Source organism: Lissotriton helveticus, chromosome 5_1, assembly GCF_964261635.1.
Source record: "Lissotriton helveticus chromosome 5_1, aLisHel1.1, whole genome shotgun sequence".
Classification (NCBI taxonomy): domain Eukaryota; kingdom Metazoa; phylum Chordata; class Amphibia; order Caudata; family Salamandridae; genus Lissotriton; species Lissotriton helveticus.
Genome location: NC_136065.1, coordinates 769,249,772 through 769,276,252, shown reverse-complemented (window position 1 = coordinate 769,276,252; position 26,481 = coordinate 769,249,772).

The following is a 26,481-nucleotide window of genomic DNA, read 5'->3' as shown; positions in this document are numbered from 1 at the left end:
ATCATAGAAAACCAACATCACAAGATATTGATCTTTGTCATTGCTAAGAGACATAGTGTTGATATCAGTAAAATGAATTAAAAGATAAATATCCAAATGAAATACGTCTATCTGTTTTGAAACTGTATTAAGTGGATTACACAGTCACATTGGATAGGAAAGCTAGACACAGGTCTCACAAAGATGGCAAGTCTAACTCCTAGTTAACTGCGTGTTACCAAATTAGTGCATAGTAATAATTATAGAGCAATGCCGAAAATAAATTGAATGGCATCCCTGGTAAAAATTATGCAACAGGGTATAGTTAGATGACGTTGAATTCAGATACAAATCCATTTTTTATTCTTTTTGAGAGCTTCATAAATCAGACTAGAACAGAAAAGGACAGTAAATAGAAAGGCACATAGAAAGACAAGTTCTAGGTTATTCTCATTGGGTGGCTCCCAGGTATTGATTAATTATGTAAAGTTTAGTATCTGTGTGTTTAAAGTAAAGGTATGCTGCAGATTTTAGTTTTCTTTTATACCAAGGTTTTTCATTTGGTGTCAGGCCAGTTGAAAGTGGTAGTGGCAGAATGGCATTATTCTGATGAAAATCCATCATTCGCCCCAAAAAGATGGTCCTATTCATCTATATATTCACAACTTTATGTGGTCGTCAAACTTGAGAAAAATATGGGTTAGGGCAGGAATGTGAAAATAAAAGAAATTGCCATCTTTGTATTATGTCCTGTACACATCTGGAAGTTATTGGTAGAATGTGCCCTGTTTCACCTACCTCCTAATACAAACATACGCATATGACAGGTTATCAGAAAGCTCATTCATAACTAACAGGGAAATAATACAATGCAACAAAATGAGTGTTATACTTACCTTCTCCTTCAGTGGTGACGATCAGGATATTAATCAGGACATTGGAGATCAGAAGTAAAGTTAACTTGTGGAGAAACACAAAATGTGTTTTTCACAAGGCTCTCAGTTTAGAGAAGAGCTGTTATATCAAATGGGGGGACCAGGAGTTGTTAGGTCCAGCATATAAACTTCTTACTATATATAATGGTGCAACAGTTCTTTGAAAAGATCTTCGGTAAAGTGCGCCCTTTTGGGTGCCTGTGGGGCATTGCAGTGCTGGCCCAGAAGAAGATTGCCAGATGATGAAGTATGACCTGCATACAGGTGTGTGAGGGCACTTGCTGCTTTTGCAGCATATTCTCCCTCTGATAAATGGTAATTCTACACCCTTATTCCACCGTCTTTAAAAGGAACTGCATACTCTTGTTGGATCAGAGAAGAGCAGTGCCAAGATTAAAAAAATTGAGAAATACAAATCTGTGCCATGATGATCTCCTAATTGCAAACACAACAGTGATGGACAGAATGTGGATCAATGTCACACATTCACCCCAGTCCAAAGATCTGGGCCCAAATCCATCGTTTTTCCACTCCACACCACCCTGGGTTAGACAATGGCGATATGCAAATCAGCGCTGACCCTGTGCCCCATGGGAACAGTCCAGTCTGAACTACAAAAGCCATGTCCTTCCCAGAACGGAAACAAGCATCCGAGGACCGGCCCGGTTTCGAGGTAACACCTCTCATCAGCCCGGCTAGCTTGATTCCAGTGGTGTGGAGTGCCTGGGACTCACGTCTGAGCATCCCCAGTACACTTAGAGCGGTAATTGCAAACACAACAGTGATGGACAGAATGTGGATCAATGTCACACATTCACCCCAGTCCAAAGATCTGGGCCCAAATCCATCGTTTTTCCACTCCACACCACCCTGGGTTAGACAATGGCGATATGCAAATCAGCGCTGACCCTGTGCCCCATGGGAACAGTCCAGTCTGAACTACAAAAGCCATGTCCTTCCCAGAACGGAAACAAGCATCCGAGGACCGGCCCGGTTTCGAGGTAACACCTCTCATCAGCCCGGCTAGCTTGATTCCAGTGGTGTGGAGTGCCTGGGACTCACGTCTGAGCATCCCCAGTACACTTAGAGCGGTAATTGCAAACACAACAGTGATGGACAGAATGTGGATCAATGTCACACATTCACCCCAGTCCAAAGATCTGGGCCCAAATCCATCGTTTTTCCACTCCACACCACCCTGGGTTAGACAATGGCGATATGCAAATCAGCGCTGACCCTGTGCCCCATGGGAACAGTCCAGTCTGAACTACAAAAGCCATGTCCTTCCCAGAACGGAAACAAGCATCTGAGGACCGGCCCGGTTTCGAGGTAACACCTCTCATCAGCCCGGCTAGCTTGATTCCAGTGGTGTGGAGTGCCTGGGACTCACGTCTGAGCATCCCCAGTACACTTAGAGCGGTAATTGCAAACACAACAGTGATGGACAGAATGTGGATCAATGTCACACATTCACCCCAGTCCAAAGATCTGGGCCCAAATCCATCGTTTTTCCACTCCACACCACCCTGGGTTAGACAATGGCGATATGCAAATTAGCGCTGACCCTGTGCCCCATGGGAACAGTCCAGTCTGAACTACAAAAGCCATGTCCTTCCCAGAACGGAAACAAGCATCCGAGGACCGGCCCGGTTTCGAGGTAACACCTCTCATCAGCCCGGCTAGCTTGATTCCAGTGGTGTGGAGTACCTGGGACTCACGTCTGAGCATCCCCAGTACACTTAGAGCGGTAATTGCAAACACAACAGTGATGGACAGAATGTGGATCAATGTCACACATTCACCCCAGTCCAAAGATCTGGGCCCAAATCCATCGTTTTTCCACTCCACACCACCCTGGGTTAGACAATGGCGATATGCAAATCAGCGCTGACCCTGTGCCCCATGGGAACAGTCCAGTCTGAACTACAAAAGCCATGTCCTTCCCAGAACGGAAACAAGCATCCGAGGACCGGCCCGGTTTCGAGGTAACACCTCTCATCAGCCCGGCTAGCTTGATTCCAGTGGTGTGGAGTGCCTGGGACTCACGTCTGAGCATCCCCAGTACACTTAGAGCGGTAATTGCAAACACAACAGTGATGGACAGAATGTGGATCAATGTCACACATTCACCCCAGTCCAAAGATCTGGGCCCAAATCCATCGTTTTTCCACTCCACACCACCCTGGGTTAGACAATGGCGATATGCAAATCAGCGCTGACCCTGTGCCCCATGGGAACAGTCCAGTCTGAACTACAAAAGCCATGTCCTTCCCAGAACGGAAACAAGCATCCGAGGACCGGCCCGGTTTCGAGGTAACACCTCTCATCAGCCCGGCTAGCTTGATTCCAGTGGTGTGAAGTGCCTGGGACTCACGTCTGAGCATCCCCAGTACACTTAGAGCGGTAATTGCAAACACAACAGTGATGGACAGAATGTGGATCAATGTCACACATTCACCCCAGTCCAAAGATCTGGGCCCAAATCCATCGTTTTTCCACTCCACACCACCCTGGGTTAGACAATGGCGATATGCAAATCAGCGCTGACCCTGTGCCCCATGGGAACAGTCCAGTCTGAACTACAAAAGCCATGTCCTTCCCAGAACGGAAACAAGCATCCGAGGACCGGCCCGGTTTCGAGGTAACACCTCTCATCAGCCCGGCTAGCTTGATTCCAGTGGTGTGGAGTGCCTGGGAATCACGTCTGAGCATCCCCAGTACACTTAGAGCGGTAATTGCAAACACAACAGTGATGGACAGAATGTGGATCAATGTCACACATTCACCCCAGTCCAAAGATCTGGGCCCAAATCCATCGTTTTTCCACTCCACACCACCCTGGGTTAGACAATGGCGATATGCAAATCAGCGCTGACCCTGTGCCCCATGGGAACAGTCCAGTCTGAACTACAAAAGCCATGTCCTTCCCAGAACGGAAACAAGCATCCGAGGACCGGCCCGGTTTCGAGGTAACACCTCTCATCAGCCCGGCTAGCTTGATTCCAGTGGTGTGGAGTGCCTGGGACTCACGTCTGAGCATCCCCAGTACACTTAGAGCGGTAATTGCAAACACAACAGTGATGGACAGAATGTGGATCAATGTCACACATTCTCCCCAGTCCAAAGATCTGGGCCCAAATCCATCGTTTTTCCACTCCACACCACCCTGGGTTAGACAATGGCGATATGCAAATCAGCGCTGACCCTGTGCCCCATGGGAACAGTCCAGTCTGAACTACAAAAGCCATGTCCTTCCCAGAACGGAAACAAGCATCCGAGGACCGGCCCGGTTTCGAGGTAACACCTCTCATCAGCCCGGCTAGCTTGATTCCAGTGGTGTGGAGTGCCTGGGACTCACGTCTGAGCATCCCCAGTACACTTAGAGCGGTAATTGCAAACACAACAGTGATGGACAGAATGTGGATCAATGTCACACATTCACCCCAGTCCAAAGATCTGGGCCCAAATCCATCGTTTTTCCACTCCACACCACCCTGGGTTAGACAATGGCGATATGCAAATCAGCGCTGACCCTGTGCCCCATGGGAACAGTCCAGTCTGAACTACAAAAGCCATGTCCTTCCCAGAACGGAAACAAGCATCCGAGGACCGGCCCGGTTTCGAGGTAACACCTCTCATCAGCCCGGCTAGCTTGATTCCAGTGGTGTGGAGTGCCTGGGACTCACGTCTGAGCATCCCCAGTACACTTAGAGCGGTAATTGCAAACACAACAGTGATGGACAGAATGTGGATCAATGTCACACATTCACCCCAGTCCAAAGATCTGGGCCCAAATCCATCGTTTTTCCACTCCACACCACCCTGGGTTAGACAATGGCGATATGCAAATCAGCGCTGACCCTGTGCCCCATGGGAACAGTCCAGTCTGAACTACAAAAGCCATGTCCTTCCCAGAACGGAAACAAGCATCCGAGGACCGGCCCGGTTTCGAGGTAACACCTCTCATCAGCCCGGCTAGCTTGATTCCAGTGGTGTGGAGTGCCTGGGACTCACGTCTGAGCATCCCCAGTACACTTAGAGCGGTAATTGCAAACACAACAGTGATGGACAGAATGTGGATCAATGTCACACATTCACCCCAGTCCAAAGATCTGGGCCCAAATCCATCGTTTTTCCACTCCACACCACCCTGGGTTAGACAATGGCGATATGCAAATCAGCGCTGACCCTGTGCCCCATGGGAACAGTCCAGTCTGAACTACAAAAGCCATGTCCTTCCCAGAACGGAAACAAGCATCCGAGGACCGGCCCGGTTTCGAGGTAACACCTCTCATCAGCCCGGCTAGCTTGATTCCAGTGGTGTGGAGTGCCTGGGACTCACGTCTGAGCATCCCCAGTACACTTAGAGCGGTAATTGCAAACACAACAGTGATGGACAGAATGTGGATCAATGTCACACATTCACCCCAGTCCAAAGATCTGGGCCCAAATCCATCGTTTTTCCACTCCACACCACCCTGGGTTAGACAATGGCGATATGCAAATCAGCGCTGACCCTGTGCCCCATGGGAACAGTCCAGTCTGAACTACAAAAGCCATGTCCTTCCCAGAACGGAAACAAGCATCCGAGGACCGGCCCGGTTTCGAGGTAACACCTCTCATCAGCCCGGCTAGCTTGATTCCAGTGGTGTGGAGTGCCTGGGACTCACGTCTGAGCATCCCCAGTACACTTAGAGCGGTAATTGCAAACACAACAGTGATGGACAGAATGTGGATCAATGTCACACATTCACCCCAGTCCAAAGATCTGGGCCCAAATCCATCGTTTTTCCACTCCACACCACCCTGGGTTAGACAATGGCGATATGCAAATCAGCGCTGGCCCTGTGCCCCATGGGAACAGTCCAGTCTGAACTACAAAAGCCATGTCCTTCCCAGAACGGAAACAAGCATCCGAGGACCGGCCCGGTTTCGAGGTAACACCTCTCATCAGCCCGGCTAGCTTGATTCCAGTGGTGTGGAGTGCCTGGGACTCACGTCTGAGCATCCCCAGTACACTTAGAGCGGTAATTGCAAACACAACAGTGATGGACAGAATGTGGATCAATGTCACACATTCACCCCAGTCCAAAGATCTGGGCCCAAATCCATCGTTTTTCCACTCCACACCACCCTGGGTTAGACAATGGCGATATGCAAATCAGCGCTGACCCTGTGCCCCATGGGAACAGTCCAGTCTGAACTACAAAAGCCATGTCCTTCCCAGAACGGAAACAAGCATCCGAGGACCGGCCTGGTTTCGAGGTAACACCTCTCATCAGCCCGGCTAGCTTGATTCCAGTGGTGTGGAGTGCCTGGGACTCACGTCTGAGCATCCCCAGTACACTTAGAGCGGTAATTGCAAACACAACAGTGATGGACAGAATGTGGATCAATGTCACACATTCACCCCAGTCCAAAGATCTGGGCCCAAATCCATCGTTTTTCCACTCCACACCACCCTGGGTTAGACAATGGCGATATGCAAATCAGCGCTGACCCTGTGCCCCATGGGAACAGTCCAGTCTGAACTACAAAAGCCATGTCCTTCCCAGAACGGAAACAAGCATCCGAGGACCGGCCCGGTTTCGAGGTAACACCTCTCATCAGCCCGGCTAGCTTGATTCCAGTGGTGTGGAGTGCCTGGGACTCACGTCTGAGCATCCCCAGTACACTTAGAGCGGTAATTGCAAACACAACAGTGATGGACAGAATGTGGATCAATGTCACACATTCACCCCAGTCCAAAGATCTGGGCCCAAATCCATCGTTTTTCCACTCCACACCACCCTGGGTTAGACAATGGCGATATGCAAATCAGCGCTGACCCTGTGCCCCATGGGAACAGTCCAGTCTGAACTACAAAAGCCATGTCCTTCCCAGAACGGAAACAAGCATCCGAGGACCGGCCCGGTTTCGAGGTAACACCTCTCATCAGCCCGGCTAGCTTGATTCCAGTGGTGTGGAGTGCCTGGGACTCACGTCTGAGCATCCCCAGTACACTTAGAGCGGTAATTGCAAACACAACAGTGATGGACAGAATGTGGATCAGTGTCACACATTCACCCCAGTCCAAAGATCTGGGCCCAAATCCATCGTTTTTCCACTCCACACCACCCTGGGTTAGACAATGGCGATATGCAAATCAGCGCTGACCCTGTGCCCCATGGGAACAGTCCAGTCTGAACTACAAAAGCCATGTCCTTCCCAGAACGGAAACAAGCATCCGAGGACCGGCCCGGTTTCGAGGTAACACCTCTCATCAGCCCGGCTAGCTTGATTCCAGTGGTGTGGAGTGCCTGGGACTCACGTCTGAGCATCCCCAGTACACTTAGAGCGGTAATTGCAAACACAACAGTGATGGACAGAATGTGGATCAATGTCACACATTCACATTGTCTCCTAGACAAAATAATGGAAGCAGGGCAAGTCTTATTTCTTCAATTGTTTCTTTTTTACCCTGATATGTCGTTCACTACTAATAATGAAGGTGAACATTTCTGGGAGGAAATTCCTAAAGGTCATGAGGATGTTTTGTCATGTTAGCTAGAATGAACAAGGGCCCCTGGGACTCCAAGTAAAATATTGGGCTTGCATGGAAGGGTGATGCCAGCAAGGCAACACTAGGCAGCACAATTTGCTCGTGTGCTCTCAGGGCAAAAACCTAACAAGCGCTTTGTCACTCACCTTTCCATGTGCAGGGTATCAGTGAGGCTGGGGTCTAAACCAAAATCCGAATAAGACCAGTCCGACTGGTGATTGTCTGCTTTTGACAGCCTTCTGCATTCTGAGGGAGGCTTGTGTGAAGTCCTGCAAAAAATGTTGGCTTCCATTGGGTCCGTAGAAGTAGGTGGAATTTGGATGTTTTAAAGTTTGTGTTGTTTCTACTTATTATTATTATTATTGGGACATTTGTAAAGCGCTGCGTTACGCACACCGGCGTGTCCACGCGCTGAAAGTGAGAGAGGCAGTAAACAGGGAGCACAGTAGCTTAATAATGATTTACTTCACATAGAGGTGGGTTTTTAATTTCGCTTGAAACCTCGCTTCTTCAGGTTCCAGACGCAGATCCACTGGAAGTTTATTCCAGTGGTTTGCCACTAGACACCTGTAAGATCTGCCTCCCATGCGCGCTTTCTTCACCCTGGGGACCCTGAGCAGACCCCCATCGGCGGATCTGAGCGCTCGAGCGGGTATATAAACTTCGACCAGTTTCCTCAGTGGTCGAGGAGCCCTATCATGCAGGATACGGTGACACGTGCAGAGGGCTTTATATTCAACTCTGCGCCTCACCGGAAGCCAATGTAGCTTCTGCAGTGCCGCCATCGAAGGCGCCCTTTTGGGCAGCCTGTGGATCAGACGAGCTGCCGCATTTTGCAGCACTTGGAGGTGAGCCATGCTTTTCTCTGGCACCCCCAGGTAAAGCAAATTCCCGTAATCCATCCTGGCGGTTACCAAAGCATGTACCATGGTTTGGCGAGCTTCCATCGGCAGTAAGTCCAGGACTTTCCTCAATCTTTTCAGTACCCCAAAACATACGCCAACCACGCGGTTGATCTGGGGCCCGAAAGTGAGACCTGCATCGAACCATACCCCTATATTTTTTGCCTCCTGACAAGGGGTCGGGGTTGGTCCTAGACAGGGTGGCCACCATGCATACTGAGGTTGTCATCCTTGATTTCTCTTCGGCTTCCTTCCTCCTTCATCAGGTGAACTTTTTTTTTGCATTAGGCCATATCTCTACCTCTAAATAAATAAAATAGTGCATGGCTACAGCTTATGTCACCAATTACAATTCTAGCGATTTTGGCATCTTTTTACTCATTGAAAGCCTTTGCTGCCAGGCGGATTACTGGGCCTTCTGTGATTTTCACCCTTTTTGGGGTACAGACACATCATTCCAATGTCACTGTGGCTAAGCTGGGACTTCCTTAATATAATTACAGTTTGTGAGTCTCCCTCTCACATAACCTTACCCATCTCAACCCCTAGTGCTACTTTCCATAACGTAATCTGTACCTCGTTGCCCATCACGCATGACATAAAAAACGTTACACATATGCTCAAAACAACACAACACCCTTCCAACCACATACTTCTAACTACATGTTATAGCTTGCTATCTATGTTGGTAAGTGCTTCAGCACCTCACATATGGGTAGTAAGCGCTAAACAAATGCTACAATACGATATAATATCTTAATTGGATGCATCCAAGTAAAACACACTTGAAAAGGTAAAATCCCATTGAAATCAATTAGAAATGCTTCCAAATTGCTGCTGTGGTACACAGCATTGAATATGAATATAAGGCTGCTTGGTGGGGTAACATCATTTCTGTTGTGATCAATGTGAAACCACGAGCAGTCTAGCTGCTATAAGGTTGGCATGAAAGTTCAGACCTCTCATCTTTCATGTAGAATTTCATAAGTGTACCTATTTAATTGCTCAATTAACAGGCTGTCCAGCCTACGATTAACGTATCCTTAAACTGGGTGACAGAAATGTATGCTTTTCGCAACACTACAAATTACATTTCTCATGGATAACATAACATTACAATTTGTAAAGCGCATGCTCACCCAGCGGTCTTTTGGCACTGAATAACAGATGTTCATTGTTACCCAACTCAATGGTACTCATTTTATTGACCTCAGATGGATGACAGGCTGAGTGGACCCACTGGGAATTGAACCTGTGACCATGAGGTCAAACACAGGCCCCTGCAATGGATGCATTAGTCCATTGAGCCACCAGACTCTAAACCTCTGGATAAACCATTAAAAAGGGAAGCTCCAAATGACTCCCATCTTGCCAATGTACCAAAATCAAAGGCTGAAGATGGGGATTAAGGAATGAGTTAGTGAGCTTCATTGCCAAACTATGGCTGTACCTTTACACTTTTTAGTTAATTAATTGTGGGTTTATATAGCGCTAGAATCAACTCCCGGAGGAGTATCTCCGCGCTTCGACCGCTGGGGAACCCGTCCTGGCTCACCCTGAGAGATGGTCCCTAATGGGTATCTCTAAGGTGCGACCAAGCATCCCCGGCGGTCTGGGGGGCCGTTGTGAAGATGAGGCAAGCTAATGCCCAGAGTTGCCGAGTGTGGTCCCTGACTGGAGTAGGCACCGAGGCGAGAATTATCGAGCCCGCTGACCCTGGTCCACGACCCTGCCGTGTCGGGAATCGAACCCTGGTCCCGGACCGTCCTCTGCTTATGGGTCTGCCGCCTCTAACCAGTGAGCCACACCACTCCACTTTACCACTAGGAACCCCTTGCACAATGTCCATCTTCTTTCTGATCCCTCCGTAAAGTGGATTTGGGCTCAGTACATGCAACAAACAAGGCTAAATACATGCCGGGCCTTTATCACTGTGTGTTGACGCTAATAATTGGGGTATAGGATTGGATAGTAAATATGTTGACAAAAAAAGCCTGGAAAGGAGGCAAGCAAAGGTCTCAGTTTGCTCACAGTTGATAGCAGAATAGTAATGTGAGTTGCACCCTGGCTGTATAACTGTAGACCAGCAGTTTGAATCTATTCATGGCACAATCATCCTTTCAAGATCCATTATCTGAGCATCAATACATAGTACAATAGTAACTCCTTAGAAAAAGTTGAATGAAACACCTTTATATGTACATGATAAATCAAATGACAGCTAAAAATAGCTTTGTCACACCACCACATGGTATTGTGTGTTTCACCACTGCGTTAATATTCAATGTGTTGTGTGCCTCTTTTCATGTTAAATATTACAGGCAAAAGCACAGAAAACCATCACCATTAACAAGCATTGGCGAAGCCAATAGGTCGCGCCTATAAAAAATATTGGCTTTGACAATGTTGAGTTGCCGTGTTGTACACCAGTGTGACTGCTGTTCAGCATGGTTAAAACTTATTGGCATGGAGTGTCCTTGAGTAGAGTGGTAGGAGTAGGGTGTCATAGACTGGATTTGTTGGAGTAGTAGTTGTAGAGTGGAATGGGGGTGTAGAGTGTCATACAGTTGAGTAGAGGTGAGTAGAGTTCAGTGGTTCAGTGGCAGAGAGTGTGGTAGAATGCAGTGTTATCAAGTGCAGAGTCGTAGAGTGGAATGTCGTAGATTGGAGTGGGGTGAACTGAGGTAGTGGGTGGATTGGGGTGGATTGGGTTGAATTGGGATAGAGAGAGTTGGAGTGAGTGGGGTGAGGTAGACCTGGTGAGTGGGATGGATTGGAGTGAGATGGATTGAAATGGGGTGAGGTGATTTTGGAGTAGGGTGTATTAGATCGGTTTGGGGTGGGGTGGATTGGAGTTTGGTGGACTGGAGGGATTGGGCTAAGTGGGGTGGTTGGAACTGTGGAGGATTGGATTGGGGTAGAGTTGGGTAGACTGTAGTAAAGTGGAGTGGATTGAACTGCAGTGGAGTGGGCTGGGTTGGAGTGGGTTGAACTGAATGTAGTGGATTAGACTGGAGTGGGTGGATTAAAATGGGGAGGGAGGACTGAATTGGGGTGGGGTGGATTGGAGTGAACAGGAGTGGGATGGACTGGAGTGGAGGGGTGAACTAGAGTGGGGTGGAATGTAGTGAGATGGGGAATGGATTGGGGTGAATTGAATTTGGGTGAATTGGATTGGGGTGGGGTGGATTTGAGTAGATAGAAATGCAGTGGGGTTGATTGAATTGGGGTGAATTGGATTGGGGTGGGGTGAACTGGATTGGGTGAGGTGGGTTGGATTGGGGTGAGTGGGTTGGATTGAATTGGGGTGGGTTGGATTGGAGTACGGAGGTTTAGATTAGAGTGGGGTTGATTCAATTTAGGCGGATTGGATTGAAGTGGGATGGATTAGATTGGAGTGGGGTGGATCGGATGGAGGTGAGGTGGAGTGGATTGGAGTGGGGCAGATTGTTTTGGGTGGGAGCGGGCAGACTTTTTTGGATTGAAGTGGTGCAGACTGTTTTGGATTGGAGTGGGGCAGATTGTTTTTGATTGGAATAGAGCAAATTGTTTTGGATTGAGGTGGGGCGAATTGTTTTGGATTGAGTGGGTGAAATTGTTTTGTGTTTTGGATTGGAGTGGGGGAAATTGTTTTGGATAGAGTGTGGCAAATTATTTTGGGTTGGAGCGGGGCGGATTGGAGTGGGGCAGAATGCTTTGGATTGGAGTGGAGCAAATTGTTTTATATTGAGTGGGTGAGATTGTTTTGGAGTGGAGGGGGCAGATTGTTGTGGGCAGATTTTTGGTGGGGTGGATTTGAATGGAGTGGGGTGGATTGGGAAGGGAGTGGGATGGATTGGATTGGGTTGAGGAGAGGAGGAGGATTGGATTGGAGTGGCTCATTTGGATTGGGCTGGTTTGGGGTGGATTAAAGTGGTGTTTGGTGGATTGGATTGGAGTGGATTGTGGTGGATTGGAGCTGGGTGAATTGGGATGGAGTGGCGGATTGTAGAGTGGCGTGGATTGTAGTGTGGCAGAGATTAGGGTGTGGCGGAGATTGGGGTGTGGTCGAGATTGTTTTGGAGCGGGGAAGATTGTTTTGGAGTGGGGCAGATTGTTTTGGAGTGGGGCAGATTGTTTTGGTGTGGGCAGTGTGGCAGATTGTTTTGGTATGGGGCAGATTGTTTTGGAGTGGGGCAGATTGTTTTGGGGCAGATTGGATTAGTGTGTGGCAGATTGTTTGTGGGCAGATTGGATTGGTGTGGGGAAGATTATTTTGGGGCAGATTGGATTGGTGTGTGGCAGATTGTTTTGGGGCAGATTGGATTGGTGTGGGGCAGATTGTTTTAGGGCAGATTGGATTGGTGTGGGGCAGATTGGTTTGGGGAGGATTGTTTTGGATTGGTGTGGGGCATATTAGAGTGGGGAAAATTGGGATATGGGGTGGGAGGATTGGATTGTGGTGCAGTAGGGTGGTTTGGATTGGTCTAGGGTGGATTGGATTAAGTGGGGGTGGAGTGGTGTGGGGTGAGGTGGTGTGGATTAGAGTGGGACCGATTGGAGGTGTACTGAATGATTATGTGTTAAAGCATTGTCTACTACAGTACTTCCCTTCTGCCTTCCACCACATCCCTGCCCTGTTAAACAAGACCCAGGGGCAACACAAACATGGGCTCAAAACAGTATCTATGAAAACCCCTACAAGTAATTAAATGGACAAGAGAGCGCCAACGGGGACCATAAAGCGGAGCAACCCCCGCGTCGCGGGACGCGAGCGGGACGCCCGGGGCTAAGCCCGGGCAAAGGGCGGGCCCTCTGTGGCCCTCAGAGGCCAGAGGAGCCGGGCCTGGGCCAGAAACTCTGCCTCATTGCCTTTCGTCCATGGATATGGTCACAATTGAACTGTAAGTAGGTTACTCACCTGTAGTTTTTCGCAATCGTATCCTTCAGGAGTTTGACTTTCTGGGACCAACTGTTCTTTTTGCTATTTATATCCCCTGCCTTACTTCCAGGTACCCGTGGGGTTTTTGACATGAGTTGCCCGGAAACTAGAAGCAGGGCTGCTGCAGTAAAGAAACTGACTGGTACTTTGGATGACTTCATTGTTCGGACTAATGCTTTAATCGATGAAGGGATAGTAATTATGGATAGGAGGGTGTCCCAGGACCTAGCTGCAGCGAGACGATCCTCCCTAGGTCTTATCGCTAAAGCTCGTACTCCGAACAATGTTTCTGCTCTGGGAAATCCTAGAAATGTACAGAACGATAGGGGTCATGTCGCCCCAGGCTCACAGGAGGACCTGGAGGCTACACCTAATCTTTCTCTGCTTGTGACTAGCACTTCAGTTGAAAAGGAGACTGATATTTTAACTATAGCTAGTGATTTAACACAAAGGGGTTTGAAGGAGGGGGCGATCCCTAAACAAAAGATTAATACTCAAAAAACTGTTAAATCTAACATGAGCCAAGGGAGAAAGGTAGATATTAGTAAGAATACAGATCCGGCCAAATTAGAAGCTCTGCCTCTGAATGTGAATACTAATCGAGTTCTTCACACTAGTGATAATGGGGCAACTCTTCACGCCAATGCTGGCTTACCACTGAGTCTCCCGGATGATACCGTCTTAGATAGCAGCCTGGAGGATATTTTGGATTTAAGCGGCGCTGTTACGAATCTAGATGAAGGTAGTGAGGGCAACTGTAGCCTAAATATGGCTAATAATAACATCCTGGTCATGTTGAAGACTCTCCTCGAACCAATCGAGGTTAGGCTACGGTGCTTGGAAACTATATTAAAAAACATCCATAAAGATATAAGTGCCCCTAGCTTCAATCTGGATAATAAAATTCCATCTGGGAAAAATCAAATGACTAGGCCGCCACCAGCTGCCAAAAATGTAGCTACTACCAAATCACTGCCAAAAACTATACCAACCCCTAAAACTCCTGCCCCGACTGATATAGTAGTCCCAGTCCAAGAAACTCCTAAACCACCACATGATAAGGATAAAGATAAGTCTAAAAAACGGGATGTGCGTAGAAATATACATTTACCCCCAAAAGCCGCACCATACGTTGTGGTCCTTACAGGAGTCCCCCAATTAAATGATAATTCTAATGAAAATAATGGTGGACTTGTAAATAAAACCATCCATTGGTTGAATGATAATTACCCTCTCCCGCCAGCAGTTAAAAGTAATATTTTGATGGTTGAAAGGGCCCCATGGATTGGTTATAATAAAAAAAGGGCACACGGCGACTGTGTGGTAATAACATTTGAGAATCCATTGACTGCTAAATACATTACTACAAGACCCCCTAGAAATCATGGTCTCTCTGTTACGGCTAGGGGACTATCTTATTTTTATCCTGAGGGCGAACACCCTGATAATAGGTGGAGTTGGACTAGGGACAACAGACATCAAGGAGGTAACATGGGTTGGGCTCCCGATAGTAATCACTATAACATGCAAGGTGGAGGGAGAGGTGAGGATGGTTGGAATGTAGTGAAATATAGATCGAGGTCCCCTTACTATCGACCACAGAGTTTTGACCAAGGTTGGTTAGGCAATCCACAATTCCCTCCGATCTTCCCGTGTTTTAATCGGTTTGACTGCTTGGAAGCGGTGGATTGACTCCCAACGATAAAAAATGAGGCCTTAAGGCCTTCTAAATCTGTAGATCTGGGGCCTATAAAACCTCTGGGGCGTGTCGAGACTCAGGATTCATATGTTGAGCCACTAGAAACCCATGGGGAGGATGCGTCTATATTAGGGAGCCTCAGTAGTGTCACTGGAGCTACTGTCGAAGAGCCACTTACAGAAGATCATTGTAAGGTTGTTTTTTGGAATGTGGCAGGATTAAAGCAGAAAATTTCAAATCCGTCCTGGTGTAATGTTATTGCTGAAGTGGGTATATTAGCCTTACAAGAAACCTGGACCACCGCAGCAATACACCTAAATGGTTACAGAACTTATTTTACACCTGCAGTGGGGGGAGTACACGGAAGACCAAAGGGGGGACTGTCCGTGTATATATCGAACCTCCTAGTTACTGATAAAATTACTTTTCTTCCTGGTTCCAGTTATTACCAGAAAATTGTCATTGATACAAGGAAGGGTCCAACGATTGTTCTTTTTAATTTTTACAATAACTGTCCAAGTAGCGTAATTAAGGATGTTTTTGCTAATATAAGTGCAGATATACAGAATATTCTTGAGGAAAAAAAGGGTGAAGTCATGGTATTATGGGGGGGTGATTTTAATTGCTCTTTGTGCAAAAAGGGGCAGAAGGGTATTTGCGGTCTGATGTTGGAGCAGGACATTAGCTTGACGCATTTTGAACATACCCTTCTAGGTGATTCATTAAACGAGATGATTTTTGATTTTGGTTTTACGAATGAGTTAGCCCACCACACAATGCCATTTGTTCCAACTTTTGTGGGGCGGGGGGCTTCGACTATCATTGATTTTAGCCTCTGTACAACTAGCTCGGCGGGCAGACTGATTAGTTCTAGTATCATGCACTTACCACTAAGTGACCACTACCCACAGGTACTAAAAATGGAGAATCTATTTTCTCTTGTGGATCATGTTGCAGGTCCCAATATTAAGGCGCCGGACGTGAATTTAGGTACCCAAAATGGATATAGTCTTAAATGGAGTAGAGTGGTCCCGGCAGATTTTCTATCTAAATTAGTGAATAAGTGCAGGAGTAATTTTTTGACCTGTCTGAACGAGCATGCTGACAGTAATGAAATTTTAAATAATTTTTATACTATTTCTTTTGCAATCAAGGAGGCGCTGTGGGTTGCAAAGAAAAACTCCCTAAAGCACAATAGAAAATGGTTCGATAATAAATGTACCAGTGCCCTATCAAAGCTTAGACAAGCGATCCATAAAAGACCACGGGATGTAATTCAAATTAGAATCCTGAGGAGGGACTATAACACAGCATTGAAGGATAGGAAGGTGGCAATAAGGAAAGAGGCCTGGGACGATCTATGCGAGGCGTCACAATCAAAGGATCCGGCAGCTTTTTGGAGGGTAATTAATACCCCGCTACTGTATGAAAAAAAGGCACGGATGGAAATCGCCATCCCTGAAGATGAGTGGGTGGCGCACTTTTCTTCGCTCTATAAGGCTGTGGAACCAGTCCGTGACATAAGTCAGGACTTTATGTGCCCAAACATAGATTCAACCAAAGTCCTGGTCGTAACCCTGCCCGAAGTTCTGGCGAGCTTGAAGGCAACCAAAGGGGGTAAGGCGGCTGGACCAGATGGCATACCAGCAGACCTCTACAAGGCCAATACTGAACTATGGGGGCCTTTGCTTGTCCAGCTTTTTAATGTTGCTCTGGCTAAGGGCTTAGTTCCTACCTGGCTTACATCAATTATAGTCCCGATATTCAAGAAAGGGGACAGGCAGAATTGCATGTGTTATAGGCCAATTTCCTTATTGGACTCCTCAATCAAAATTTTAGGGAGAGTTGTTTTAGATAAACTGCGAATCTGGTCAGAAGAGAATGGGGTGTTATGTGATTTCCAATTTGGGTTTCAAAGAGGCTTAGGAACTATAGAGCAGGGATTGAATCTGCTAATCCTGCAGCAGAAGTATGTAACAGTTAAAAAACAACGTCTATACCTCACATTTGTTGACTTATCGTCAGCTTTTGACTGTGTTTCACACAGTAAATTGTGGTCAATTATGACTGAGTTGGGGGTAGACAATGCCATTATCTGCTTCTTGCGAGATCTATATTCCGGGGCCAATGCAAGTGTCCGTTTTGGGAAAGATGGTGAATGCACAAGACAGTTTGGGATTGGTCGGGGTGTACGCCAAGGGTGTGTTTTAGCCCCATTTTTATTTCTGCTATACATAAATGGCTTTGAGAAACGACTCGTGCAGGAGGGTAGGGACATGCCTATGGTGGGTGGAAGGCCTGTCCCAGCCTTGATGTATGCGGACGATGCCGTTTTGATGGCACGAACCCCAATGGCGTTACAAACTTTGGTTTCCTCTTTTAACAGTTTCATGCTTGGTTTAGATTTAAAGATCAATTGTTCAAAAACACTGTCCATGTTTTGTGGGCCTAGATCAAACAAGCTTTTGAAACCTATTTTTATAAATTCCAATCCCCTGGAAAAAAACTCCACTTTTCCCTATTTGGGAATTCTGTTCCACGAAAGTGGTTCATGGACTAGTGCAATCCTGGCCAGATCTTTGTTGTTCTCCAAAACTATTATGGCCTTAAAATGTTTTATGAGAAAATTAGGGAAAAAACCCATAAAAGAGATTTTAACTATTTATAGGGCAACCTGCTTAGCAGTTGCTACCTATGGATCAGGGCTGTGGGGTTACTCTAACATTAGCACAATTCAAACCATGGAAAATAAATGTTTACGCCACATCCTGTCTGTACCTGAAAGTACTGCAACTATGATATGCCATGTTGAATTGGGAGTAATTTATGTTACTGATACTATTAAGATTCAACCAATCCTCCTCTGGCATAGGGTGTGGACAAATGATGAATGTTTGGTTAATCGGGCTATTTTAAAGGACGTTTTAGTATTGGACAATATTAATGATTCTAAATGGATATGTTATGTCAAGAACTTTCTCAGTGAAATGAATTGTGTTCAATATTTTGAGGACCCACCAACTATGGCATACATATCGAGAAGAGACTTGAAAAATTTGTGTATTGCCCATCTCAGGGACAAAAGACATTTAGAGGAGGCAAGGAAAAAGACTGTCTCTGCCCATCAGGATATTTTATGCGGAGATAAATTACAGCCATACTTGTCCCTATATATGTCTAATCATGAACGTTTCCTTTTAACCCGGTTTAGACTCAATATTGTTTTCAGAGTCTTGTCTTTTCCCGTGATGAATTGTTGGTTGAAAGAATAACCCTTTTGCCCATGTGATGATGTCTCCCCACAGTCTGATATTCATATTTTATTCTTTTGTAAATTTTATACCTTTGCGCGAAAGAAATGTATCATCCCGATTCTCAAAGACCTAAATATACGAAGATGTCGCTTAGCGTTTTTAGAGTGCCAGAAACTGGAAACTGTTTTTATGGTAGCCTCAATGGGTGAATTTTTTAAATCTATTTTTAAATGTCGTAAATCGATCTTAATGAACTAACCTCCTTATTGTACATAGGTATTTTAAAAACGAATACATGACTCCCGTGTAAACTGTATTTTCTATATGCTACTTTTATGGTTATTTTTGTCTTTTTAACCGAATAAAGTATTTTGAATTGAATTGAATTGACAAGAAATTCACAGCCGCTCGGAAATAAGTTAGGGACTCAAAGTTTGTCACGAAGCAGTCAATCTGCTTCCTTCACGATAAGAGGGGCCACGGAGCTCCCTGCTTGGGAAATTGGGTGGTAATCAATTTTTACGCAATTAGCTGCTTTTACAGCCCACTAAGTTTATCACTAGTGGCCTAGGCTGGGAAATTAAATGTAATTATTTAACAGTATAGCGCTGTGAGGCAGAGGACAGGGCCCCCCTGTCTTGGGGGCACCACCTCTGGCCCCTTCAGCCTGATGGAGAGCTGTGAGGTCCACCTGCCCTAGACTTCACAGATAATGGCGCAAGTCCCAGTGAAAAGGGCCCCACACCTAACTTTGTAGCCTGATTCACTGCTTCGGGGGCCAGGGGGTGAAGAAACACCTCCTCTGTGCCTCAAAGCAGTAGGGAGACACTTTACTAAACACTGCCCTACGGTGGCAGTCTGAGCTGGATGCTCCCCCTCCCCTCATCGATCTCTCCTTACCTGTTAATGTCTGGCTCATCGTGGAAACCAAAGAGCCTTCTGTCACCTGGAAACGGAATACACAAAGGGCAGACCAGTTCTTTGCCACAGGTTCTAAACAGAGGTGCTGCCCTGCCCTTGTCTCTGAGAGCCAACAAAATTGCTGACTTTGCTGCTCTCACGTCCCCTACCCCTTGTTTACCCTCCCCACCTTTCACACTCAGGAAGGCTACCAAGCCCTGACCTGCGAGTTCAAGACACCTCGCTCATAAAGATATTAGCAAAGTGATCGAGTTGGGGAGGGGGCCTGGGGGAGTATGTGAGCTGACTGTGAAAGTGTGACAGCGGGGCCCCCTATTATTGAGCTGAGCGTGAGGCCCTGAGCAGCTGCCCACACAGCCCATGCCTAGTGCCGGCCCTGACTGAATGCCATGTCTGCGTGCATGAATGCTTTAATGGTGCCCCTGGCCGGATCCCTTTAATCTGCCCATAGCTCCGGCCCCTAATCCACCCCAAGCCCCGCCCTCTAGTCCACATCTCAATTTGGTAAATACCTGCACTTTTTTTTCCATTTAAAGTACTGGTTTAAGCTACAAATCACATATCTTATCCCGAGGGAAAGGGGAGGTCAGGACATGGATGAGGAGAGGGGCAGCAGACAAGGAGGTCTATGTTACTAAGCCATAAGGTCACCCAAGAATGATTAAGCATCGGGCGACCCACTAACATGCAATGCACTAATGCTGAGGGAAGGGACTTTGTTCTGCCCACACTAAGATTCCCAATCTCTTAACTCTTTGCCTTGGTTCAGAGGCTAGCTATGCCAAGCAAACTGATTCTCTACAGCACTGTAGCGCCTTTATGTTTTATGGTGAATTCTCACATTACATCACATTTTCATTCCAGTGAGAGTAACAGTTCTACTGCTTGCAAGGATGTAATTTTCACAGCAGAAGTCATTTTGGTACATTAGTGGGGTGCTGGTGTTATTTAGTCTGCAGAGGCTTTAATGCAGCCTTGGCTGTCTATCAAACAGGAGTTGCATGTTTTAGGATTTATTATCTATTTGGAATTTGTTTGGTTGACAGAAAACTTTGTGAGTGCTAGTGTCTAGAAGACTCTATAGGCCACTAGTGTTAAATCGTTCCACTTGTTGGCTTCACATCATTCTTCTTTGTAGCCTCCTTAATTGGCTGATACAGCCAAAACCTAATTTCCGACCATTTTTGTAGAGCAGGGACCAATCACAGATTGATTTAAGTTAATCTGTGCACGACAGCTGCTCCCCACGTGATTGAGGTGCTATTTTTCTTTGTTGATGATTTCCTCTCCTAGCTATCCTATTGTTGTTTGCTTTTTTTCTGCAGACTCGTATAGTGCAAACTCGCCTGCAGAAATTGTAGCTCCTTTCATGAGTACCGGTCAAGCTGTCATGCAAGTGCTGTTTTTTCTATTTAACACTACACTCTTTTTTTAAAAATTGTTGTAGGCTTGTATACTGAAAACTCAACAGGTAGGTATTGCAGCTCTTTACACGAACCCCAGTGCCTTTTCAGAAGGTCGCATTCATGTTTTTTTAATGTTCAGGCACATGAAATCATTTGCCCAGAATCATAAGACGTTAAACAGATGCCAAGAATCAAAACAGATTATGCAGCTAATTTAGCCCCCTGGATTCCCCATCTCCCTATCCCATTTCCTATACTCTCAGGAGCGGAGGAGAAGGGGAACAAGGAGGGGAAGACAGTAGCCCATATACTGCACTGCACCTAGCCACAGCATTAAAACAATCCTTGGCATAGCCAATAGGTCTCGCATTTGGGACCTTATAAGTGTTTAGCCATGCAACAGTTGGTGTTGTTGCACCAAGGATATTCTGCTACATAACTAAATACTTATAGGGTCCAAAAAGCGAGACCTATTAGCTATGCCAATGCTTGTTTGTTGTTAGTTGCTGTTTTCCTTAAGTTGCTAGATCTACAATAGCTGGACATGGTTTTTGTTAACAGTTCTTTGCATCAAATGAACTTGTTTTCATTGCTCTGAATGTTGTTTCCATTCTGGTTATAGGAAGCAGTCTTTCCAGGGGCTGTGTGGGCTTCCTAGCTGTGCGCATGCGCCGAACTTTGCAAATGAGAAATAGCCTGGTGCAGATGCAATTTACAAGTGTGGAGTGAGTGAGCCTCAGGCAGCATGACTCACTCACACAGGAGTTCATGCACTGCACCTGCATACTCAGCATGGTTTAAGGAAACTCGACCCACTCCCTCCCAGGCATCGAACATATATTTACCAAGAAACTCTGAGAAGAGCCTGCCTGCTGCACTGATGGCTGGTGGTGTGTGTGCCTGGTGAAAGCGTGCTGATGGCTGGTGGTGTGTGTGCCTGGTGGAAGCGTGCACTGACGGCTGGTGGTGTGTGTGCCCAGTGAAAGCATGCACTGATGGCTGGTTCGTGTGTGTGCCTGGTGGAAGCGTGCACTGACGGCTGGCGGTGTGTGTGCCTGGTGGAAGCGTGAACTGAAGACTGATGGTGTGTGTGCCTGGTGGAAGCAGGAGCATTCACAGTGATAGAAGACACAAATGAAACTGATGGAGAGGAGGGGGAGGAGGGTGAGAAGGGAGGGGGAGTGCGAACAGAGGAGCATGATTCACAGCTAGAAGACATAAATGAAGCTGACCAGGAGGGAGGGGGAAATGGGAGGGGGTAGTGCAAGCAGAGGAGCCGGATTACAGAAATATAAACACAGATGGCAGCTGTGCACGTGCACGAGCTCGTGAACACAAGCTGTAGGCCAGCAAAAACTCTGGTGGCACTTTTAAAACCCACTTACTAAATGTCTAGAAGAGACAGCGCGCTGTCTCAGGCGAGCCCTAAACAAGTATTGGCAAAGCCATTAAGTTTCGCCTATAAGAGAGCTATTGGCTTTGACAGTGTTTTTTCTCCACGTAGCACAGAGGCTGCTCTGCCGTGCAACATGGTGAAAAATATTAACAAAGCCAATATATCTTGTATAGGCAAGACCTATTGGCTTTGCCATGCTTTGTTAGCATTTGCAGCCACCAGCCAGAGCAGGGTTTCCACATCAACAGTGATGATGGCTCTCTTTCATGGCAGGACAAACCTAAAGTAGCGGAAGCAACAGAATTTGGGGCACATGACAGAGATATGGACAGCACAATGTTGCTTTTAGTTGAATTGGTACAGTTTGCCACCGGATGTGCTTGGGTAGACCCCTTGTGACACGGGTCGGCTCTTTGGGTAGGCACCATTTGCATGGTTTGCTTGTGCGTGATTAAGCAAACCTTTGGAAAAATTAAGTGCAGTGACATGTAATTATGCAAATGAAAATCCATCATAAAGAATTACATTTTAATGTGAAATGCATCTTTGTATACATTTTGACACCAGGACACATTTCATGGTAAACAATAGCAGAAAAAACAAAACTTGCATTCTTCCTCCGCTTCAGAATGTTAATTGTGCCTCAATCTATGACATAATAGTGTATTTTTGGGAATTTCAACTAACAAGCCAAACAGGGAATTCTGAACATAACGTAATTGAAACCAGCATAATTTAAGTGTTATCCAGACCTATTCAGCCCCTAGCCTTCTTCTTGTTATTCCTCACACTGGGAACTCAATGGACTATTTCTACCAGATAGTTTCTCCTACAGGGTCAGGCACTCTCCTGTTAGAATAGACCAGAGACTGCATATGCAGTGCACTATATAAGTTAGCATTCGCTGTAACATTTTCTGTTCAGACGCCATTTTGAATGACGATTGAAACTAATCCTTTGCCTTTTCAGAGAAAAGCCTCTGTTAAGTTTTGTTTCTGAAATGTTGAAGTTTTGCCTCAGTAATGAAAAGACTGTTCATATTAACGCATACCTTTTGTAGGAAGGTGGAATCTGACTGCATGGTTACCCCCACTTTTTTCCTGGTGTTTTGCTGGTTTTCGACTAGTCTGACTGGGATCCTGCTAATCAGGACCCCTGTTTTTCTGCTTTCTCCATAAATTGATTACATGTCCTTTAGGTGCACTCCAGATTGGATTCTGGGGTACCCTTATAAGTCCATAGTACATGGTATATTAAGTACCCAGGGCATAAGTACCCCAGAGGCCTCCCAGGGGCTACATCATGTATTGTGCCACCCCTGAGAGACCATCAAACTGACACCACAGGTATGCTACTGCAGCCTGTGTAAGGTGGTGTCTGCACCCCTTACTTAGATATAGGGTCACTATAACTACCTTATATCACTGCACATATAAACCTATCAGTCACCCCTATGGCAGGCCTTATCAATCCTGAAGGCAGGGTGCTGGGTTTTATGTGAGAGGGTGCCCATGCATGAGCAGAGCCCCTCTGCAGCCTTCGGAACATATTTTCCGGGGTTGTTTGTGATGTAGCCAACCATATAATTTTAAGTGCATGATAATCTTGCAGTAAATGCTAACTTTAAAATGGCTGCTTAGAAACATGTCGTGTTTGGTGTCAAACACCTTGGAATCATACCTCCCCACCGGTAACTGGCGGGGAAGGTATGATTCCACCCTCCACCAGCTTTCTCAACCTGGGCATCACAAAATGGATGCTGTCAGCCACTGACACGAGTCTGCCCTCCTGCTGCTGAGCCAAGATCGAGCAGAGGAAGGCTTGACAGTAGGCTTCCTGTCACAGGGAGGTGTAACCACCTTCCAGACAGGCTTTAGTGTATTGGGGCTGGGTGAGTGCGCTCTGAGAATGCTTTGATGTCTGCAATGGGGGCACATTTGGATCCCTGTGCATAGTCCGGCTCAAACCGGTTGCAGGAGCCATTTTCTACTGCTCTGGCGCAAAACTGGACAAAGGACATGGGTGTAGCCACCCCTCTGTTCTTACCCTCCCACAGGTGGGTGCCCAGAGTTTGTCCCACCCCTTCCTTGGGTATAAAGTAGGAACCCCTGACTACAGGACTTTAGATTTTACCCGGACTAAACTCTGCTACAGAAACCAAGTACTACGGCGATCTACACTACGCTGGATGACTAAAGAATCTCCCTTGGAGTAAAGGAGTTACTCCCCTGCAAGGCAGGAACCTAAATGCATCTGACAGGTTTGCATCTCCCAAGCTCCTGAGGACTCCGAAGATTTCTGCAACATAGGAGGTGGGTTTCCAAGGACTCTGAGGTTGATCTGTGCTCTCAGCAATTCTGTGGCCTGTATCCTCTGTGGGGACCATGCAACCTGCACCCCTGTGCACCATGTACTTTTGCAGCAGCATATGCTTTTGGGCAACCCCTGAGGCTGTGCTTTGAAATACTTTTAGTCCTGATCCCGAGCAGTGTTTCCACTGAAGATTTCCGGCCTATACTCCACGAGTGTTCCGAGGGCTGGTTTTTCGTGATTCATCTTGAGGTCTCTTTGCAATCCCTGGTCTGTTGGTCTGTGGGTAACTGTGAAGGTAACTTTAACTTTCCATGGCTTACCTGGTTGCTCCAGACGTGCCCTGACTCTCCATTGCTTGGAGAGTCACCAGGACCTTGCTGGTCCTCACCGCAGTTGATTTCCTCTGACCGCGTGGGTTGCAGTTGCCAAGGCTTGTTGGGGTTCCATCCAAACACTGACCCCCTAGCACTTAACCGCATGCGTGCGGCGGCTATTTTTGCGGTACGCGGCTTTTTTCAAAAAGCCGTGTTACATGACGAGCTGAGCTCGTCATCAGCGTGCGAGCGGCACGACTCATGACGAGCTCAGCTCGTCATGAGCGCCGAAGGGGTTAACATCCTTCATGGGTCAGCTCACCTCCAGACTTTGATCATTGTCGACATCTCCTGGTCCCCGTGGCTACAGAGTCAGGCATCACATCAACTAACCTGAATCACCCGACATTGCTGGGCATTCGTCTACCGAGCCCCTGGTCACCCTGAAGTGACCCAGACTCTGTCCCCTCTGCTTTCAGGTTCTTCTCACCTTGAATCCAGGCTTTGATTCCACCGGACACTTTTCCTCTTCACAGCAGCAGCACTTTTCAGCATCACACTATTGAAAACAACGAAGATTCCCAACATCACTTAACAACTATGCACCCGGCTTCCCTGGGTTAGGTAACACAGGTACTCCAGTAGTCACAAGGGTGCTGGCCTTGGAACCTTCTATGTTTGAAGGGTTAGCTCAAAGTCCTCTCCAAAGTGTCCTTAATCTTTAAAATTCCAACCGTGACTTTCCCATAGAGTTATACGGAGCTCACACCTGTGTTCTCACACTGCACCCATCCTCCGTGGGTCCCCAGTGTCACTACTTTGGGTGGTTCCCTTGGGGACCCAGCAATTCTATGTGCTCTAGGCATGGGGTCTAGTCAAGTTGTGGTTGTTATACCACTTTCTTAGTATATGGTTCGGTCTCCCCCTGGAGCTCGCTGTGTATTGTGCTATTTACTGTCCTTCTAGTGATTTAATATTGTGTGCTTTGTTCTCTAATCTCATAAAGAGTTTAGTATCTATCTATCTATCTAGTCATTTATAGAGCGCACTACTCACCCGTAGGGTCTCAAGGCGCTGGGTGGGGGGGGGGGTGCCGTTACTGCTCGAACAGCCAGGTCTTGAGCTTCTTCCTGAAGGAGAGGTGGTCTTGGGTCAGGCGCAGGTCGGTCGGGAGTGAGTTCCAGGTCTTGGCGGCCAGGTAGGAGAAGGACCTTCCTCCTGTTGTCGCTCTTCGGATGCGGGGGACGGCGGCGAGGGCGTGGCTGGTTGATCTGAGGAGGCGCTTGGGAGTGTAGAAGTTGATCCGGTTGTTGAGGTAGCTCGGGCCTTGGTCGTGTAGGGCTTTGTGCGCGTGGGTGAGGAGACGGAAGGTGATTCTCTTGTTGACCGGGAGCCAATGCAGATCTCTCAGGTGTCCGGAGATGTGGCTGCGTCGGGGGATGTCGAGAATGAGTCTGGCCGAGGCGTTCTGGATCCGCTGGAGTCTCTTCTGGAGCTTGGCGGTGGTTCCGGCGTAGAGGGCGTTGCCGTAGTCCAGTCGGCTGGTGACGAGGGCCTGGGTGACCGTAGTAGAGAGTGTTTAGTAATAAATACATATATGTTATATATTCCTTGTGAAGTTCTCCTTTCATTTGGTCATTCAGGAGGTTCTGATCTGGTAAAACAAGCTGCTTTACATTCCTCCGTGACTTAGCCTGAAGGCTACTCTCCATACCTACCACTAGGATAGCGTTCAATAAAGGTTGTCTTTACCCTAATCATCAATAAGGGTTGTTTGGACTGGTACAAGGTGCCCACTATAATTAGCGTTCAGCATATACCAGGCCAACTCCTCACACCTTTCTCACTAGATAGAGGCCCTCTCCCACTTGTCTGGTGGCGGGCGCAGGGTGAAACAACC